The following is a 17,930-nucleotide window of genomic DNA, read 5'->3' as shown; positions in this document are numbered from 1 at the left end:
ATGTGTATATATGTATTCTGGAAGTTCCTATTTTCCTCTAAACTCAATTATTTTATTTTATCATTATTATTATTATTTTTGGTGAGGTAATTGGGGTTAAGTGACTTGCCCCCAGTCTCATGGATAGTAAGTGTTATATGTCTGAGGTCATATTTGAACTCAGGTCCTCCTGACTCCAAGGCTGGTATTCTATCCACTGTGCCATCTAGCTGCCCCTAAACTCTATTATTTTAAAGGATTATCTCCACATTAATTTCAACCTGACAAGATATTATAAATCCAACCTATAGCTTTCAAATTTGTCCTGCTTGTCTATGCTTCTTTCTGATGTTATATCTATTCTCTTCTCTGCATTCTAAAAATGGATACCTCAATAACTCTCTTTCTTTTCTTTTTTTTCTCAGCAGCCATCAGTATTGAGGCAAGACCTTCCACCAGCAAAAAGATTATGACTTGATGAAGGCTTAGATGATGGTTAGCATTTATTAGGAGTAAAGTATTTTTTTAATGAAAGTATATACTTTTTTAGCTATTGTTTAACTATTGTTGCGCACTTAATAGAATACTGTGTGGTATAAACATAACTTTCATATACACTGGGAAACCAAAAAATTCATATGACTTGCTTTATTGAGATATTTACTTATTGTGGTGGTCTGGAACCCAACCTGCAATATCTCTGAGGTATGCCTGTACAATATTGTTATTCTATAAATTGTTCTCCTAGTTCTGTTCACATCATTTTATGTCAGTTCATGTAAGTCTCCTTATGTTTGAAATCTGAAATGATCCCTTTCATCATGTTTTACAGCACAGTAGTATCCCATTACATTTATATACCATGGTATTTTTAGACATTCCCCAATTGATGGCTACCCCCTTAATTTCCAGTTCTTTACAAGCATAAAAAGAACTGCTACAAATATTTTTTATACACAGGTATTTTTTTCCTCTTTTTTTTAACTTATTTGAGATATATGCCTAGTAATATATTGTTTGGTCAAAGGGTATGCACATTTTGGTAAATTTTGGAGTATAACTTCAAATTACTTTGCAGAATGGTTGGACCAATTCACAACAATGTATTAATGTGCCTGTTTTCCTTACGCTCTTCCAACATTTATTATTTTCTGTTTTTTGTCCACTTTGCAAATCTGATGAGTGTGAGGTAGATCCTCAGAGTTGCTTTAATTTTTATTTTTCTAATTCTTAGTGATTTGGAAAATTTTTTCATATGGTTACTGATAGCTTTGATTTTTTTCTTAGAAAACTACCTGTCCATTTCTTTTGCTAATTTATCAATTGAGGGATGGCTTTTATTCTTATAAATTTGAATCAGTTATGTATAAATCATGGAAATGAGAAACTTTTTCCCCCCTTCCAGTTACTTGTTTTCCTTCTAATTTGGACTACTTTGGTTTTGTTTGTGCAAAAAATTTAAATTTTGTATGTCCAAAATTATCTATTTTGTCCTGATTCTTTCTACCCCTTATTTACTCACAAATTCTTCCCATATCCAACAGTCTGAAAGGTAATTTCTTCCTTACTCCTCAAATTTTTTTTAATGTTTCCTTTATGACAAAGTCACATATCCATTTGGAGCTAATCTTGCTACATTGTGTGAGATGGTGGTCTCTACTTCATTTCTGCCAGAATGTTTTCCAGTTTTTTCAGTAATTTTTGTCAAATCGTGGATTCCAGCCCAAGTAGCCAGGGTCTTTGCTGCCAGTTTTATTTGCTTTGGTATGTTGTATGCCTAATCTGTTCAAGATTATAGACAGATAATAGATCAAGCTCTATTTTTTAGCCAATACAAAATAATTATGAAGATTACTGCTTTGTAATATAATTTGAGATCTGATACTTGTAGGTCTTTTTTTCCACTTTTTTTTCCCATTATTTCCCTTGATATTCTTGACCTTTTGTTCCTCCAAGTGAATTTCATTATTATTTTTGCCACCTCCGTAAAATGGATCTTTGCTAGTTTGATTGGTATGACACTGAATAAGTAAATTAATTTAAGTAGTATTGCTATTTTTGTTATGTTGGTATGTTGTCTCATAGTCATTTTCTTTGATGAAATTTTTTAGTGTTTCTATAATTTATTCTTTGACTTAGCAATTCTTTAGTATTAAGCTATTTACTCCTTAATTAAATTTCAATTCATTTTTCAAAGGCCCATTATTAAGGATATTTTTTATTGCGTTGTGGTCAGTACAAGATATGTTTAATATTTATGCTTTCCTGCATTTATTTATGAAGTTTTTATACCTCACAAATATATATGGGCAGTTTTTGCAAAGGTATCATGCATGACTGAGAAATATGTAAACTTCTTTCTATTTAGTGATCCCTAGAGATTTATCATCTCTAATTTTAAAAAAGTTCTATTTAGGTCCCTACCTTTTTTGTTATTAGATATGTGTGAGTCTGAAAGACATGCCTAGAAGTCTTCTACTGTTATAGTTTAACTGACTATTTCTTCTTGAAATCTGATTCATTTTTCTTTTAAGTATTTAGATGCTATGCTTTTTAGTACATACATATAAAATATTGATGTTGATTTATATCTATGGCAAGGGTGTTAAACACATGGCCCTCAGGCTGCATGGGGTCTACAATACTCCTAAGTATAGCCCAAACCAGATTAAAATGTAATTGAGAAATATTTAACAAAATAAATAAAAATGAAAATACATTAAAACATAGATAATAATTACATTTAAAAACTAAATCAATATGTAGCCTACAGGGATCTTCAAAGCATGGATTAGTGTCCTCAGTTTCTATTTGAGTTTGATACCACTGATCTATGATGCCTTGAAACATAATGTGGTTTTGATGAGGATGGGGTCTAGAACCCAAAAAGGAAAAACCCTGGACTTTTCCAAGTGGCCAAATCTCTGGCATTCCCCTGAGGCTATAATCCTTCAACTGGCCTTTCATTGTGGCTACACCCAATCTCCCAATTCTCTGTTACCCTTAACCTACCTAGAGCTCCCTATGTCCCCCAGCCACTTCCCACCCTTAATCCTATCTAGGCTCCATTCTCCTTTGACCACCCCTGGAGTTCTATTACCTCATAGACTACTTGGCCACTTCTAGATCCCTCCCCTAGTCTTTCTGTATATAAGGTCCATCTTGTCTCCATTAAAATCCTCAGATTCCTAAAATCTAGCCAATAGCTCACTAATGTTCTTAAGAGTCTGCCTAAAATGATGGATGTTCTAATAAACCTTGTCTTTGACTGAAAGAAGGCTTGTGTCGAATTTTTTTGGGCAGGACCTGCGTATTGTGATTTTGGGGTCCCAGCACTCCTGAACCTCAATGGTTTCCCTGCTTATCAGTTTTTATCATGACTTCCTTTACTGTAGCCTTGCCTAAAATCATAATTTGCTGCCCCTGACTTTTTGAGTTCACCTGAAACATAATGGATTCTTCTTTAGCCCTTCATTTTTAACCCTACATAAATCTTTATATTTCAAATTTGTTTCTAAGTATGATATTGTAAGATTCTGCTTTCTAATCCCTTATGATATCCTGTTCTTTTTATGAGTGAGTTCATCCCATTCACATTTACAATTATGATCTTTAATTGTGTATTTCCCTCCATTCTGTGAAAGTCATGAAAGAGGAGATTATAGTCTTCTCTCAGGACACATGCTGAGCCCAGCAGAAGGTGGAAGGCACAGGACCCTCTCCTGCCCTGCAGTCTGAGGTCATCTCACCTGAGGAAGAGACTGGTTATAAGGCAACTACAGGAAGTGAAAACAGTTCACCTCGCCTCTTGAAGCCTTCCCTCAGGGCACAGAATCACTATACCTAGCCAGAGATGGAAGGCACAAAGCCCTCCCGAGTGATCTAAGGTCTTCTCACCAGGGAGGCGGCATGCAGAAGGCAACTGTCATTTACATCTTTGTAAGAGACCCTGATGGGTGTAAATAGCCCATTTCATGTTACTAAGGATAACTTGAAAGCAGGAAGCTCCCCTTCACTGATTCCTAGTTGTTGACTATATTTACTGTATACAGACCACATCTCTCCAGTAGAACTTTAGTTCCCCGGAGGTTGAGGACAACTTTTTTTTGGGTTTGGCTTTGGGACCCCAGCACTTAGGGCCGTACCTTCTTGGATTTAGTTGGATCAAGGAAATATCTAATTAATGAAAAGGAGTTGTAGGTTACTCATGTATCTAGAGTGAGGGATAACTGACAGGCAGCCTATATATTGTACTCCCCACCCATGAAACATAAAGAAATCCAGAGGAGGGCCTCTGGAGAGATAGGATGAAACTTGCATAGGATGAGTTTTAATCTATATCAATGATGGGAATATCTATATTGATAAGTGCATGGATCCTTAGACTCTTAAGGAGTCTGAACATTAGTGAGCTATTGGCTTGATTTTAAGAATCTGAGCATTAGCTAGATTGTAAGAATCTGAGCAGTGGGATTAAGGGTGGGAAGTGGCCTGGGGCCATAGGGAGGTAAAACAATGGAGGGCTAGGATAAGTTAAGGGTAACAAAGAGTTGGGAGGTTGGGTGAAGGCAATAACAAAAGGCCAGTTGATGAGATTATAGCCTCAGACCCCCAGCCAGAGATTTGACCACAAGGGAAAGTCCAGGGTTTTTCCTTTTTGAAGTCTAGATCCCATCCTTATTATGTTCTCAGTAAATATTTGTTGAAGTGAATTTAATTGAATTGTAGGGGCAGCTAGGTGGCAGTGGGTAGAGTGATAGAATTAGAGTCAGGAAGACCTGAGTTCAAATCCTTCCCAAGACACTTATTAGCTGTGTAATCCTGGCAGGTCACTTAACCTCTTTCCATTTTGATTTCTTCACTTTTAATATGCAGTAAAGCACTATACAAATGCTACTTATTATTTATATGCATTGTACTGTGCTAATTGAAATGCAGACAAAATTTCTTTACTCCCAGAGATTTTACAATTCAAGACTGATAACAGTGACCCCGAATAAAAATAAAGGTAAAATGAGTAGTTCTCTCTTCCTCCCCTCCCGGCTTTTTCTTTCTTAATTATCCTTTTACTACATTCTTTCTTTTCTTCCCATTGCAATTTTAAAGTACGCATTTCCTATTTATCTCCCTTACCCTTTAGTCCGGTCTTCCTATTCTCTACTTCTAACTTAGTCAAGCAATCAACCAATATTTGTTGGGCCCTTAATATGTGCAAAGCACCGTAGCCTGGGGGATATAACGACAAATGACTGTGAGCCTTGAGCTTGTCTTGTTTGTACTTGGCATGGGGCAGGGTAAGTTTCTTTCATTTCTCCTGCCTCAACTCTTCCTTCACAGACTAGTTGTGACCTGTCTTTGGGCCATTACAATACATATGCCTTTCTTTGCCAGGCACTTAACTATCTGTACCCAAAGGCTTTTGTGTCACTATAATCCAATACATAGGTAAAATAAGCAAATGTTCCCATAGCGACTCTATGATGGAAACTTTAATTATTAACTCAGTGGGGATGATTCCAAGGGTAATTCAGATTGTAGGCAGGAAGTTTTGTTTCAGCTTTAGAACAGGAACAAGATAAAATTGTTCGGCAGACAAAATTTAAGCAGAAAAGGCAAGGAGCTATAGAAAAAAACCGTACATTTTGATTAGGGACAACATTAATAGTAAAGCTCATATTTCTTTAATACTTCCCTCAAAACAACCTTGTGAAGTGTGAGTAGTTGAAATATATCTGTTTTATAAATGAGGAAACTGAGGATCAGAGAAGTGGGACTTACCTAGGGCCACACAGCTAGTGTCAGAGGTATGTTTCAATTCAAGTCTAGCTTAATTTTCAGGTCTGGTGTACTTTCTCCTATTTTTTTAGTTGTTTTTCAGTCATGTCTTGGCAATGATACTGGAGTGGTTTGACATTTCCTTCTCCAGCTCATTTTTACAGATGAGAAAGTTGAAGCAAACAGGGTTAAGTGACTTGCCCAGGGTCACACAGCTATTTGAACTCAGAAAGATGAGTCTTCCTAACTCCAGGCCCTGTACTCTAGCCACTGTGCCACCTAGCTGCCTTACTCATCTGGTCTAACTCCCGAAGACAAAGGAGACTGAAATTCAAAGAAGTTAAATGGTGTTCCCCAATGGAAAATCTGATCATCTTGCAGATCCTTATCAGTGCTCTCTGACGCTCTGATTGGAAGGTGGAGCCATAAACTCCTGTACCTCCATTTAAGGAAGGGGGCAAGACCACATCTCATTTTCACTTGGCTGCTGGAAGCAGCCTTGGCTTCTCTGGCTTCACGGTTTTTGAATTCCCTCTCCCCCCTCCCCTTTTGCATCCCAAGCACAATGCTTGGCACATAGTGGGTGCTTAATAGATGTTTATTGATGATTATCATTATTGATTGTACTCAAAGTCATATCAATCAATTATCATTAAGTGCCTTACACAGGTAATAAGGATATAGCAGAGTCTGAATTTGAACTCAGGTTCTTTTATTCCAAATTCAGTCCTCTTTCCACTACGCTACTGAGGAATGCCTGGAAACTTACCTTGCATTGATATATCTCCCCCACTCGTTATCATTCACTCATTGTGTCTGAAATTCCTCCATCAGAAACTCATTCTTTAATTTTGGAAAGCTTTTCCAGTGCATGAGTCCCCACTGAAATACAAATGCACCTAGGAAGCAGGAGACATTCAGTCAATCAATTAGTAAGTGTTCATTATATGTGCTAGGCAGTAGGCTAGGCATTGGAGATACAAAGACATAAGTGACCCACCCTACCTTCAAGAAGCCTGTGTTGTTTTGGTGCCTAATATGTTCATATGTGAGACAATATGTTCATATATAAGTATATAAAATGGAGAGAAGGTGGGTTGTTTTTTTTAATTTTTGAGGAAGATACAGCAACTATGATAATATCTAAAGTCTTCCTGAAGAAAGTGTTTTTTGAGCTGAATCTTGAAGGAAACTAGGTATTCTAAGAGGTAGAGGTGAAAAGGGAATGCATACCAGGGTTGGGAATAACTTGTGAAAAACTACAGAGGTAGGTGATGGAGGGTCACGTGTGAGGAATAATAAGACCAGTTTAGGTAGACCCTAAACTAGTCCAATTTGTCTGGACCATTCATCATTATCAGCTAATACCCAGCGGAAAAGAGAAAAAGAAGGGACTGATTGTGGTAAGAAGGGACCAGTTCCTGGGTGACAGAAAGTTCCAAGGACAATTTCTGCTATTTTGCCCATGGATAGCTGCCTAAGAGACACCTTTGCTGATTCTCTTAGTGCTTCTGACCTCCCCAACTTACACTATATGTCCTTACTGTGTACACGCTGTATTTCTCTAGTAGATGTAAGTTCTTTTGAAGGGAAGAGACAGGAATAAGCATTTAAAGAGTGCCTACAATGTGCCAGGCACTGTGCTGAGCACTCTATAGATATTACTTTGTTTGATCCTCACAACAACACTATGAGGTAGGTGCTATTAATAAAGATTTGTTGAGTTGGGTTGGTTCAAGGAAAACTTTCTGAAAAAGGAAGTATGGTACTTGTGTATCTAGAAAGAAATAACAAGATATTTTTTGCCTACACACTAAGGCAGAAACTTTACTGAGAAGCTGTAAGCTCTCTCAATTTCCCTCTTCCTCACCCCGAAATGTCTCTCTTTACCCCTTCACTTATCCTCCTTTCCTCCAATGACAGGGGAAGATGTCCAGTGCTTTCCACTTTCGTCCTTGGTTTGATTTTTCTTTTCTAGGAACTTACTCCATCCATCATTCCTTTTTCCTCTTGCATTGTTTATTTATACCTCTCATTTAGTTATCATACTCTATTTTGTGTTATGAGAAGCAGTATTATATTTATTGTGTATATCACCACTTCTACTAGATTATAGGTTTCTTGAGGGAATATATAACCAGTAATTTACTCATCTTTGTAAACCCTCTAGTGTTTAGCATAATGCATTGCTCACAGTAGGCACTTAAATGCATATCGTCTGAATACTGAATCAATTAATTTAATTAAGCAAGCAGCAAGCATTTATTAAGCACCTATTATGTGGTAAGCACTGTGCTGGGCACTGAAGTTATAAAGACCAAAAAACCTCCCAAAAAAACAAAACCCAAAAAACCAGTTCCTGCCCTCCAAGAATTTCTATTCATTTAGATTATTGAAAGGAAGCCATATTTACATCCATTTCAAATAAGGTATCAGAAGATCTGGAGTCTAAATATGAGGTTAGTTGTGGGAGTAAATTACCAACTGAGCATCTTTTATTGAGGTTCTGAGAGGGAATGCCATAAGTCAACTAGACCCTTAACTTTCCCTTTTCTTCAGATGATCTGACCCAGTACCTTAGGGACTCTCTAGATGGAGCCAAACTTTCCAGAATAATGAATCCATGTCATTAGTGGTAGGAGAGAGAAAAGTCTACTTTATATTGTAAGAAGAAATCGTTAATCCAAGAATAAGAAGAAATAAGGAGTAAAAGTAGACCAGATTAATGAATTTCTTTAGCAATAGGAAGGACAATGAGCATTAGGCAATAATTAACATTAATTTATTGATTCATCAAATAATTTTCAAGCACCTGCCATTTAAATGAAATTTGCCGAACCCGACCTTTGATTGGGAATTGGGTGACATGAACATGACATGAACAAAGACATGAGCAAAGATTGTACAGAAAGATAAAGTGTGGAAGGATTATGATCTGCATTGCTGAAGGGAATATACATATCAGTGAGATTGAGGATTCATCCAAATATCAACATATATACACAGCATGAGAGTCACTGAAGGAATGACCAGGGTAAATAAGACACAGTCCTGCTTTTGGGGTGCCTGTAGTCTAGTAGTTAGATAACATATGTACTTAAGTATATAACTAACAATAGTTGACCTTTATATTGCATGTTATAATTTAAAGCACTTTCATACACATAATTGTATTTGATCTTTTAAAAAATTTTTTCTTTTTTTTTTATTATGAACTTAACAAGCAACAATCAAGGACATTTTATAGGGATCGTGTCCTTCCTTGTATTTACCTCTTTGGTTCCTAGCAATGTGCCTTGCTCATAGTAGATTATAAATTAAATTATGAATCTCTAATGTGGACAGCTTTCTTTTTAAGTATGTATTCAGTTCAATAACATAGTGCTAACATGGCCTTTACATGTTTGTTTCCCCTTCTGAACTGCTTTTTGATTTTTTTTTTTGTATTTCAAAAGTATTTCATTGACACTTTTCTCCTTTGTAAAAATGTCATTATTACTACTTCCCTGCCCAAATAAAAGCCCTCCCTATAACAAATGAGTATAATCAAACTAAATCAATTAACTTATTTGATCTTGACAGCAGCTATTCAAAGTAGGTACTACAAGTATTATCATTCCCATTTTACAGTTGAGGAAACCAAGGCATAGAAGGGAAGTGATTTTCCCAAGATTGCAAAATAAATAGAAGAGTTTCACTTTATAGCCATGTCTTCTAGCTTCAAGGACAGCTAGATGGTAAAGTAGATACAGCACCAGGTCTGGAGTCAGAAAGACCTGAATTCAAATCCAGCCTCAGACACTTACTAGCTGTGGGCACCTGCTTGACCCTGTTTGCCTCAGTTATCTCATCTGTCAAATGAACTGGAGAAGAAAATGGCAAACCACTCTGGTATCATTGCCAAGAAAATCCCAAAAAGGGTCACAAAGAGTTGGACGTGGCTGAAACAATGTAACAACAGCAACTTCTAGCTTCAAGTACAGTACATGTTCCACTATACCCTGAAACAAAAATTGAATATTACACTTCATAAAAGGCAAAAATAAAGGGTTGAAGAAGGAGAAATAATTTCTAAAAAGAGCTGAGAAAAATAGCTCTAGACCCAAGAATTCTTTTCTCTGCTATAAAATGAAACCAATTAGGAAAGCCTATTCTTTTCATTGTGGCCATGTTGAACCACGAGTCCACAGAGCTAACAGGGCTAAGTTTATGGTAGGCAGAGAGGAGTGTGATGCTTGAGAAAGAACAATGGACTTTGAGTCAGAAGATCTGAAGTCGATCTATGAATTTTATTTGGTATCACTATCTGTGTGACCTTGATCAAGTCTCTTAACCTTTCTTTCCTCATTTGAAAATTCAACTCAATTTAATAAACATTAAGTGCCTACTATGTGCTGGGCACTGTGATAAGTTTTGGAGATACAGAAAGAAGCAAAAGACAGTCACTGCTCTCATGGAGCTTACAATCTAATGGGGGAGGCAGCATACCAACAAATATATATAAAGCAAGCTATGTACAGGATAAATAAGAAATAATTAAAAGGGGGGAAAGCACTGGCATTAAGAGGGGTTAGAGAAGGCTTCCTGTAGAAGGTGGGATTTTGCTTAGGACTTAAAAGAAGCTGGGGAGATCAGTAGTCCAAGTGGAGCAGGGAGAGAGTTTCAGGTATGGGGGGATGCCAGAAAGAATGCTAGGAGCAAAGAGATAGGGTGTCTTATTTGTGGAGTAGCCAGGAGGCTAGTATCACTGGATGGAGGAGTATGTGTTGGGGAGTAAGGTGTTAGAGGACTGGACAGGTAGGAGGGCGCTAGGATATTTATGAAGGTCTTTGAATGCCAAACAAGGCATTTTGTATTTGCTCTTGGAGGCAATAGGGAGCCACTGGAGTTTATTGAATAGGAGGGTGACATGGTTAGACCTGCATTTTAGGAAAATCACCATGGCAGCAGAATGGAAGATGGATTGGCATGGGGAGAGACTTGAGGCAGGCAGATCCACCAGTAGTGGGTCTATGTGCCAGGCTATTGCAGTAATCAAGGTATGAGGTGATGAAGGCCTGTACTGGAGTGGTGGCAATGTCAGAGGGAAGGCTTTTAATAAATGAGAGCTCCTCCCAGATCCGCCAATTAAGAAGGGCACTGAAGACAGTTATCTCATCATTTCCCAACTGAATGCTCTCCTGGACTTGTTATGATCTCCAGAAACCCATCATCCTGCAAGATCACATCAACTCTGAAACTCACACCTTGGTATCCTCTGCCCCTAGTGCCCCTCCCTCCTGCTGATTGGACAGGGTGGTAAATGGGCATCTTTCCATTAGACTGTAGGACTTCATCATGTCCCTGTCTGCTACCCTCCCTTTCGCTCCTTTTTTTTTGGTTTCTTTTTATGTGTTATCTTCTCCCATTAGATTTTAGGCTCCTTGAGGGCAGGGACTATCTTTTGCCATTCTTTGTATCACCAGTGCTTAGCACAGTGCCTGGTACATAGTAGGTATTTAATAACTGTTTATTGACTGACTAAATGTGTCATTGGTTGGACATGTATATGAAAAGTACTTATAACTTACCCTCAAACCTTGTCATTTTATCTGCCTAAATTATTATATTCCTTTGCAACTGGGGAAATGGTGATTTGGGGAGAGATTGACAAAGCAATTTCCAATAATCTTGTCATGCAAGAGAAACTGATTGCCCTTCTTTTCTTCTGTCACCAGGAGTATCAGGAAGTGCTAATATAGCCTTCCATTTCCTTGATTTTTTTTTTTGTGATGTGACTTTCTTTAAAGAGTATTATTTGAAATTTATTGTGGCATATGGTATGAGATATTAGTCTAACCTGCAACCCCTCCCCCCCTTATTTTTGGATCTACTTTCTAGCTTGTGACAGGTAAGGAGCCATAAGACAGGGTAAAGGGGCATGAAATCTGTGCCCTGGCCTTTAGGGTTGGCTGCTTTTCCTTTATTCTGCTAGTCGGACTCTCTGACAACCCTGAGGATATCTGTAGGCTAGCAGCAGCTGCTGTTGGATCGGGACTGCTTATATTCTATGACAAAGACCAGACAACAGAGACTGACTGTTGCAACCTATCATGTGGTGATTGTGCCTGATGGAGACCAGGGCCGACGAGGTTCCTTCTGAGCCTAGAGCTAGTATGGAAGTGTAAGCTAGGGCAAGAGGGGATCCTGAATGCCAAGACTGCTGGCTATTATGATTCTAGGTAGACTGATTTCCAATGTTCATCCCCTCCTGATTTTCATTGCCATTGTCTGTTATCTAGAAATGGGATCTGGATGTGCACAAAGTTCTCTCTTATTTCTTTCCATAAGCTGTGGGTACAAGATTTGGGAATTTTATCCTGCCATCTGAGATCAAGGAGGGCAAGTGGGAGGAGGTTTATGAGATGGTTATAGGAAGATGGTTCCATATAGGAGCATTTAACCTATTTTCTTTCTATTTTTGTTATACTCAATATACTATATGAGAGCCGTTGTGCTGACCTCATTGTTGTATGCCTGTGAAACCTGGACAGTATACCAGAGCCATTCCAGGAAACTAAATTGCTTCTATTTGAATTGTTTTAGGAAGATTCTGAAGATCACCTGGCAGGATAAGATAACAGACACTGAGGTCCTTTCTCGAACTAATCTGCCAACCATTCAAACTTTATTTCAGAGAGCGAAACTCCAATGGGATGGCCACATTGTTCAAATGCAAAATGTATGCTTGCCAAAAAGACTATTTTATGGAGAACTCACACAGGGCAAGCATTCATCTGGTGGTCAGAAGAAGTGATACAAGGATACTCTCAAGGTCTCTCTTAAGAACTTTGGAATTGATTGTGTGACATGGGAGACACTGGCACAGGGCTGCTCAGCGTGGCGTGCCCACATCAGAAAAGGTGCTGTATGAGCAAAGCAGAATTGAAGCTCAAAAGAAATGCAAGATGTGCAAATTTAGAGAGTCTATCCAAAATGTGAACATGGACTATTTGTGCCTGACCTGTGGTGGAACATTCTGATCTCGTATTGATCTGATCAGCCACAGTGGGACACACTGAAACTTGACTCTAGCTCAGTGATGTCATTTTGGTCCTCTTGGAAAGCAAACGACAACAACCAACCAATCAGCCTAGTATCTGAGTTCAGTAGATGTGAGGGGAATCATGACCAGAGAGAGGAGACTTTGAGGTCTCTAGAGCTATCTCTTGACCATAGATTATATATCTTTACATTCTGAATAATCCATTTTCTTCCTTAGCATAATTCTAAATCCGAAGTATAAGACGTGTAGGACACGGTAGTGGGGTGAGCAGTCTGGGCATCTTTAGGCTGAGTGTCCTCTGGTGGCCAGTGGGGATATTACATTTTTTTTTTTTTGTTCAGGAATGTCATCCCACACATGCATCCCACACTCTCTGATGACACTGCTTACTACTGGGCTGGTGGCTCAAGTTGAGTACCGCCTGGTGAGTAACTCAGATAACGTACGCCCTTACTAGAAATTAGTACAATGACATATTGTCTTTTTTTAGGTTTAAGGGAAGCAGCTGCTTTGGACTGCTTACAGGCCATGAGTATCAAATGTGTCACAAACTTAGTAACCATAAATTACTGTATGCACAAGTTATTACTCTTAGATAGGCACATGAGTGGTATGATTTGTAGGGCATTAGGAAAGACTGCTTTGCCCTAAAATGCTTCTTTCACAGGTCTGCTTCTGATGCCTGAAATTCTATGGTGATCATAGGGCCATGGATTTAGACCTGGAAACATTCTTTTGAGTCAGTGCAAGCCCTCTAGTAGGGATAAGTAATACATAAATGTTTTATAGTGAGCTCTTTTATTGGTCTTTTCTAACCATGGTTAGCTTTGGGTAGGCTCTGATGGAACAAAGTAGAGAATTGGTGGTAGATCACAAAGAATGGTTTTGGTGCCATAGTGAAGGGCTCTGGGCAGCCAGGGGGTCAGTATGAGGTTACTGAACTGCAGCTGGGTAGTGTGGTACAATATGGACATTGAGAGGGAGAAATGAAGGGCACTTAAGACAAATTTCACCTAGTTTGCAGTTTGGGCTGGGCTTGGCACTGAAGACAAGGGTTTGTAGAACTTAGCATATGCACTGAATAGTGATATTTGTCCATTGATGGAGAATCACAGGAGCAAAATAACTTCGCACTATAAAGCACCTAGAAATTGCTATGAGATTGGTCCCATTTTTAAATTAACTTGATTGGAAAGAATAACATTCTATTATTGAGGAACTCAGAAATCCCTGAAGCTGCTGGATGATAGTAGACAGATGAGGTTATGAAAAGAGGTTGAGTCCAAGTAGTAAATTATATCAGTAGCTGTCCCTGACATCATGGGATAGCTGTACTTAGATGCTGGAAGGGGCTTGTTTTTGCTATTTACTTGGGAATAATTTCCAGCTGTTGTCAGGGTCTTGAACAAAGTCAGAATAGCCAGGTAGAAGAGTATATCAGTGAGAAGCATGGGCTCACTGGCACCAGAGTTCTCCAAGTCTCTAATAATATCCAAAGAGGCTCCCCAATTCATTTCATACCTCTATCTGTTATGCCTAAAACAGCTGCAATATCCCCTAGTGATCTTGTTCTTTACTTTGCTCCTTATACTCAACTAGAGAAGAACCATAGGGTACTGGAAAGGAACTGGAGTAGGTCAGAAGCCATGGACTAGAACAGAGGTTCCCAAACTTATTTGGCCTACTGCCCCCTTTTTAAAAAAAATTACTCAGTGCCCCTCTGGATGTCTACTTTCTAACCCTTTAATGTTTTTTTTTTGAATTTGCATCATTTCAAAAATATATAAATTTTTTTTTGAATGACATCTTAAGTTTAATAATTTATTATAAACTTGTGGGTTTTTTCCTGCATTGAAATTTCGATGATGCAATATTGCATCATAATCCTTATAGTATTATGTTGTAAACAAGTCATTAAATGCACATACTCCTGCCAATGCATGCTGGACTTACTGACAATGTGCACACACTGGCCTGCCAACACTTGCTTGTTAAGACCTGTGGGAAGACTTGACCACTGATTGATTATGACTTGCATTTTGTGTGTTTATTTGGAAAATAATGTAATTACTACAACTTTAATTGTGTTACACAATAGATGAAACATGTATGAACAGTTTTTCAAAATTTTCTTATCTTCTCTCCTTATCTTTCAACCATCCCCTTATTTTTATTCAATGCCCCTCAATTTCACCTGAAGCTACTACCTCCCACTCCCCCCTAGGAACCCCCCTCCCCGGATGGGCCATTTCCTTCTCCAGCTCATTTTACAGATGAGGAAACTGAGGCAAACAGTGTTAAGTGACTTGCCCAGGGTCACACAGCTAGTAAATATCTTCCTGACTCCAGGTCCACTGTGCCACCATAGAATCTCCCTAAACTTCAAACTTTCACTGTGACACAACTGAAAGGAATGGGTGGCAGGGGGAGAGGTGAGAGATTCATTTTATAAAGAGACAAAGGGAGAAAAAGTGTTCTGAACTTAACTTTTTTTTTATTTAAAATTTCTTAAAATATATTTAAAAAACACAACAAGCCCTGCCTAGGAAATATTTAAATAACCTCAATCCTAGAAAGTATATTCCTTCCCCCCAAAATCAGTAACAAAAAAAGTTTATCTTTCAGCTTTGATAGTTTCAGGTGAGGGATCTGACCTTCAGTCTTCCTCACTCCAGGCCCAGTCCTCTATCCATTGAGCCACCTAATTGCCCCAATACCTCTCAGTATGAACTTTACTTACATTGTTGTAATTATTGTGTATGTTCTTTTGATTCTGCTTTCCTCACTCTGCGTTACTCCATACAAGTCTTCTTACATTTTTCAAGTTGTTCATATTTGTCATTCCTTATTATGTCATTTTTTGATTTGTATTGTTCAGCTATTCCCAGATTTTTGGGTACACATTTTTCTTTTCTTCTCTTTCTTTTTTAAAAATAATTTTATCTTTTTCTATTACCAAGCATTTATTTTTCTCCCTGCCACTCCACCCCTTGTAACAGAAAAGAAACAGAAAAGAAAAAAGAAAATCTTTGTAACAAATAAGCATAGTCAAGCAAAATAAATTCCTGAATCGGCCACATTCCAAAATATGTCACATTCTGCATCTTGAGTCTATCACATCTCTTTTGGGAAGTGGGTAATATGTTTATTCATCAGTCTTCTGGAATCATGGCTGGTCATTGCATTGAACAGAATTCCTATGTCTTTCAAAGCCGTTTGTCTTTATACTGTCGGTATTGTGTAAATTGTCGTCCTGGTTTTGCTCACTTCACTCAGTATCAGTTCATACAAGTCCTCCTGTGTTTCTCTAAAACTGTCCCTTTCATAATGTCTTATGGTACAGGAATCTTAGCCAACTTGGAACTATGCCTCCAAATTTACTAAACTGTCCAGGGCACCTGTGGGCTTGAGGCTACATGTGGCCCTCTAGGTCCTCAGGTGAGGCCCTTTAACTGAATCCAAATGAAGTGAGGACCTAGAGGTCCACATGTGGCCTCAAGGCCGCAGGTTTTCCACCCCTGGGACTCAAAGAATATGCACAGTTTAGTCATCTCTCTCCTTTCCCCTCTAGCCCCCTTCCCCCCTGCTCCCCGCCATTTCTGTTATCATAAATAATGTGGTAGTTATGGATATTATTTTTACAAGTTGATATTTTCTTGGTAGTTTTAACCTACTTGGGGTATATTCCCAGTAGTAGAATATCTGTGTCAAAGAATATGAGCAATTTAGTAATTTTTCTTGCATAATTCCAAATTGTTTTCTAGAATAGTTGAATCAATTCATAGGTTCAACAGGAATGAATGCTTGTTTGTTTTCCCACATCCCATCTAATAATTAGTTTTCTAATTTTTTCCCCATCTTTGATAGCTTTTCCTATCTTTTGGTATGAAGTAATACCTGAATATTGTTTTAATTTACATTTATCTGATTATTAGTGATTTTGAACATTTTTTTCAGTTAACAATTGATAGCTTCTATTTCTTTTTTTGAAAACTCTTTGTTCATATCCATTAATCATTTGGGGGAATGACCTTTAATCTTATAAGATTTGTGTGAATTTCATATATATATATATATTTATTTATTTATTTTGTGTGTGTGCGTGTGCGTGTGAGGAAATTGGGGTTAAGTGACTTCCCCCCCATTTATATCTGGCCCCCTCACCCATTCTGGATGAATTTTTATTTGTACAGCACCTTTTCAATTTTATATAATAGAAATCATCTATTCTTTTATGTAATTTCTTCTATTCTTTATCTAGTTATGATTTTTTCCTTTGTCTACAGTCGTAAAAGATATAACCTTATATTCTCCTAGTTTTTTTTCAGTGATGTGACTTTTTATATTTAGATCATTATTTACTTATTTGGAGTTTTTTTGGTGATATATGATAAAAGATGTAGGTCTAATGAATTTTTGACAATTTGCTTTCCAGTTTCTCTAGCAGTTCTTATCAAATCGAGTCTCTTCCCCGATTTGTCAAACACCAGACTATTATGCTTATTTATTTATTTCTAGTCCTTGCTTATCTAGTCCAGGGCTTCTTAAACTGTGGGTCATGATGGGGTCACGACCCACAGTTTAAGAAATGCTGGATTCCTCTGATATACTTTTGTGTGTTTTTTTTTAAATCTAGGAGCAAACAATTTATTTAAACAATGTTTTATTGATATTATTTAAATATTTATTGATATTATTTAAAAAATAACTGTCACTTCCCTAACTCCAGAGTAAGTGTGGCCCTGCCCCCTCTTCCACAGAACCAGGCTTGGAACTTGGGTCCTCTGCCTTCTCATCCACTGCTCTTTCTCCAATGCAGTGCTGCCCCACCCCACCATCTTAGCTCATCAAAGACCAAGTTTTCCTATAAATAGCCTTAGCCCTGTTTTAATTGACCTCTTTAGGAATAAAAATACCAATATCACCAGGGGCTGGGTCTTGTTTCTTGCCTTAACCCCTATTTCCTTCCCAACCCTGAGAAAAGGTTGAGAACCCCTAGCTCACTACTATACACCCCAGGATAGTTAAGCAAAACATTGGCCTTGTTTGGTAATGTGTACCATCATTGTGCATCTATGTTCTACTACTTCTCTCATTTGAGGTGAAACGCCTGTCTCATCTTCAGATATTT

The 17,930-nt window shown here is 37.9% G+C and overlaps 1 protein-coding gene across 1 annotated transcript in view; it reads right to left on the bottom strand.

Annotated features, from left to right (window-relative positions):
* Positions 1-17,930, bottom strand: part of ZBTB44 (zinc finger and BTB domain containing 44) — a 115,546-nt gene that overhangs the window by 71,386 nt on the left and 26,230 nt on the right. Inside the window, exon 2 of the mRNA XM_027877671.1 lies at positions 6,524-6,653. The gene's annotated coding sequence lies outside the window, so the exon portion shown is untranslated. The remainder of the gene's footprint in view (positions 1-6,523; positions 6,654-17,930) is intronic.

The sequence above is a fragment of the Vombatus ursinus genome, unplaced genomic scaffold (genome assembly GCF_900497805.2).
Source record: "Vombatus ursinus unplaced genomic scaffold, bare-nosed wombat genome assembly UNPS02014813.1, whole genome shotgun sequence".
NCBI lineage: Eukaryota > Metazoa > Chordata > Mammalia > Diprotodontia > Vombatidae > Vombatus > Vombatus ursinus.
The sequence above is the reverse complement of the archived record's forward strand: the minus strand, read 5'-3'. Positions and strand labels throughout refer to the sequence as shown.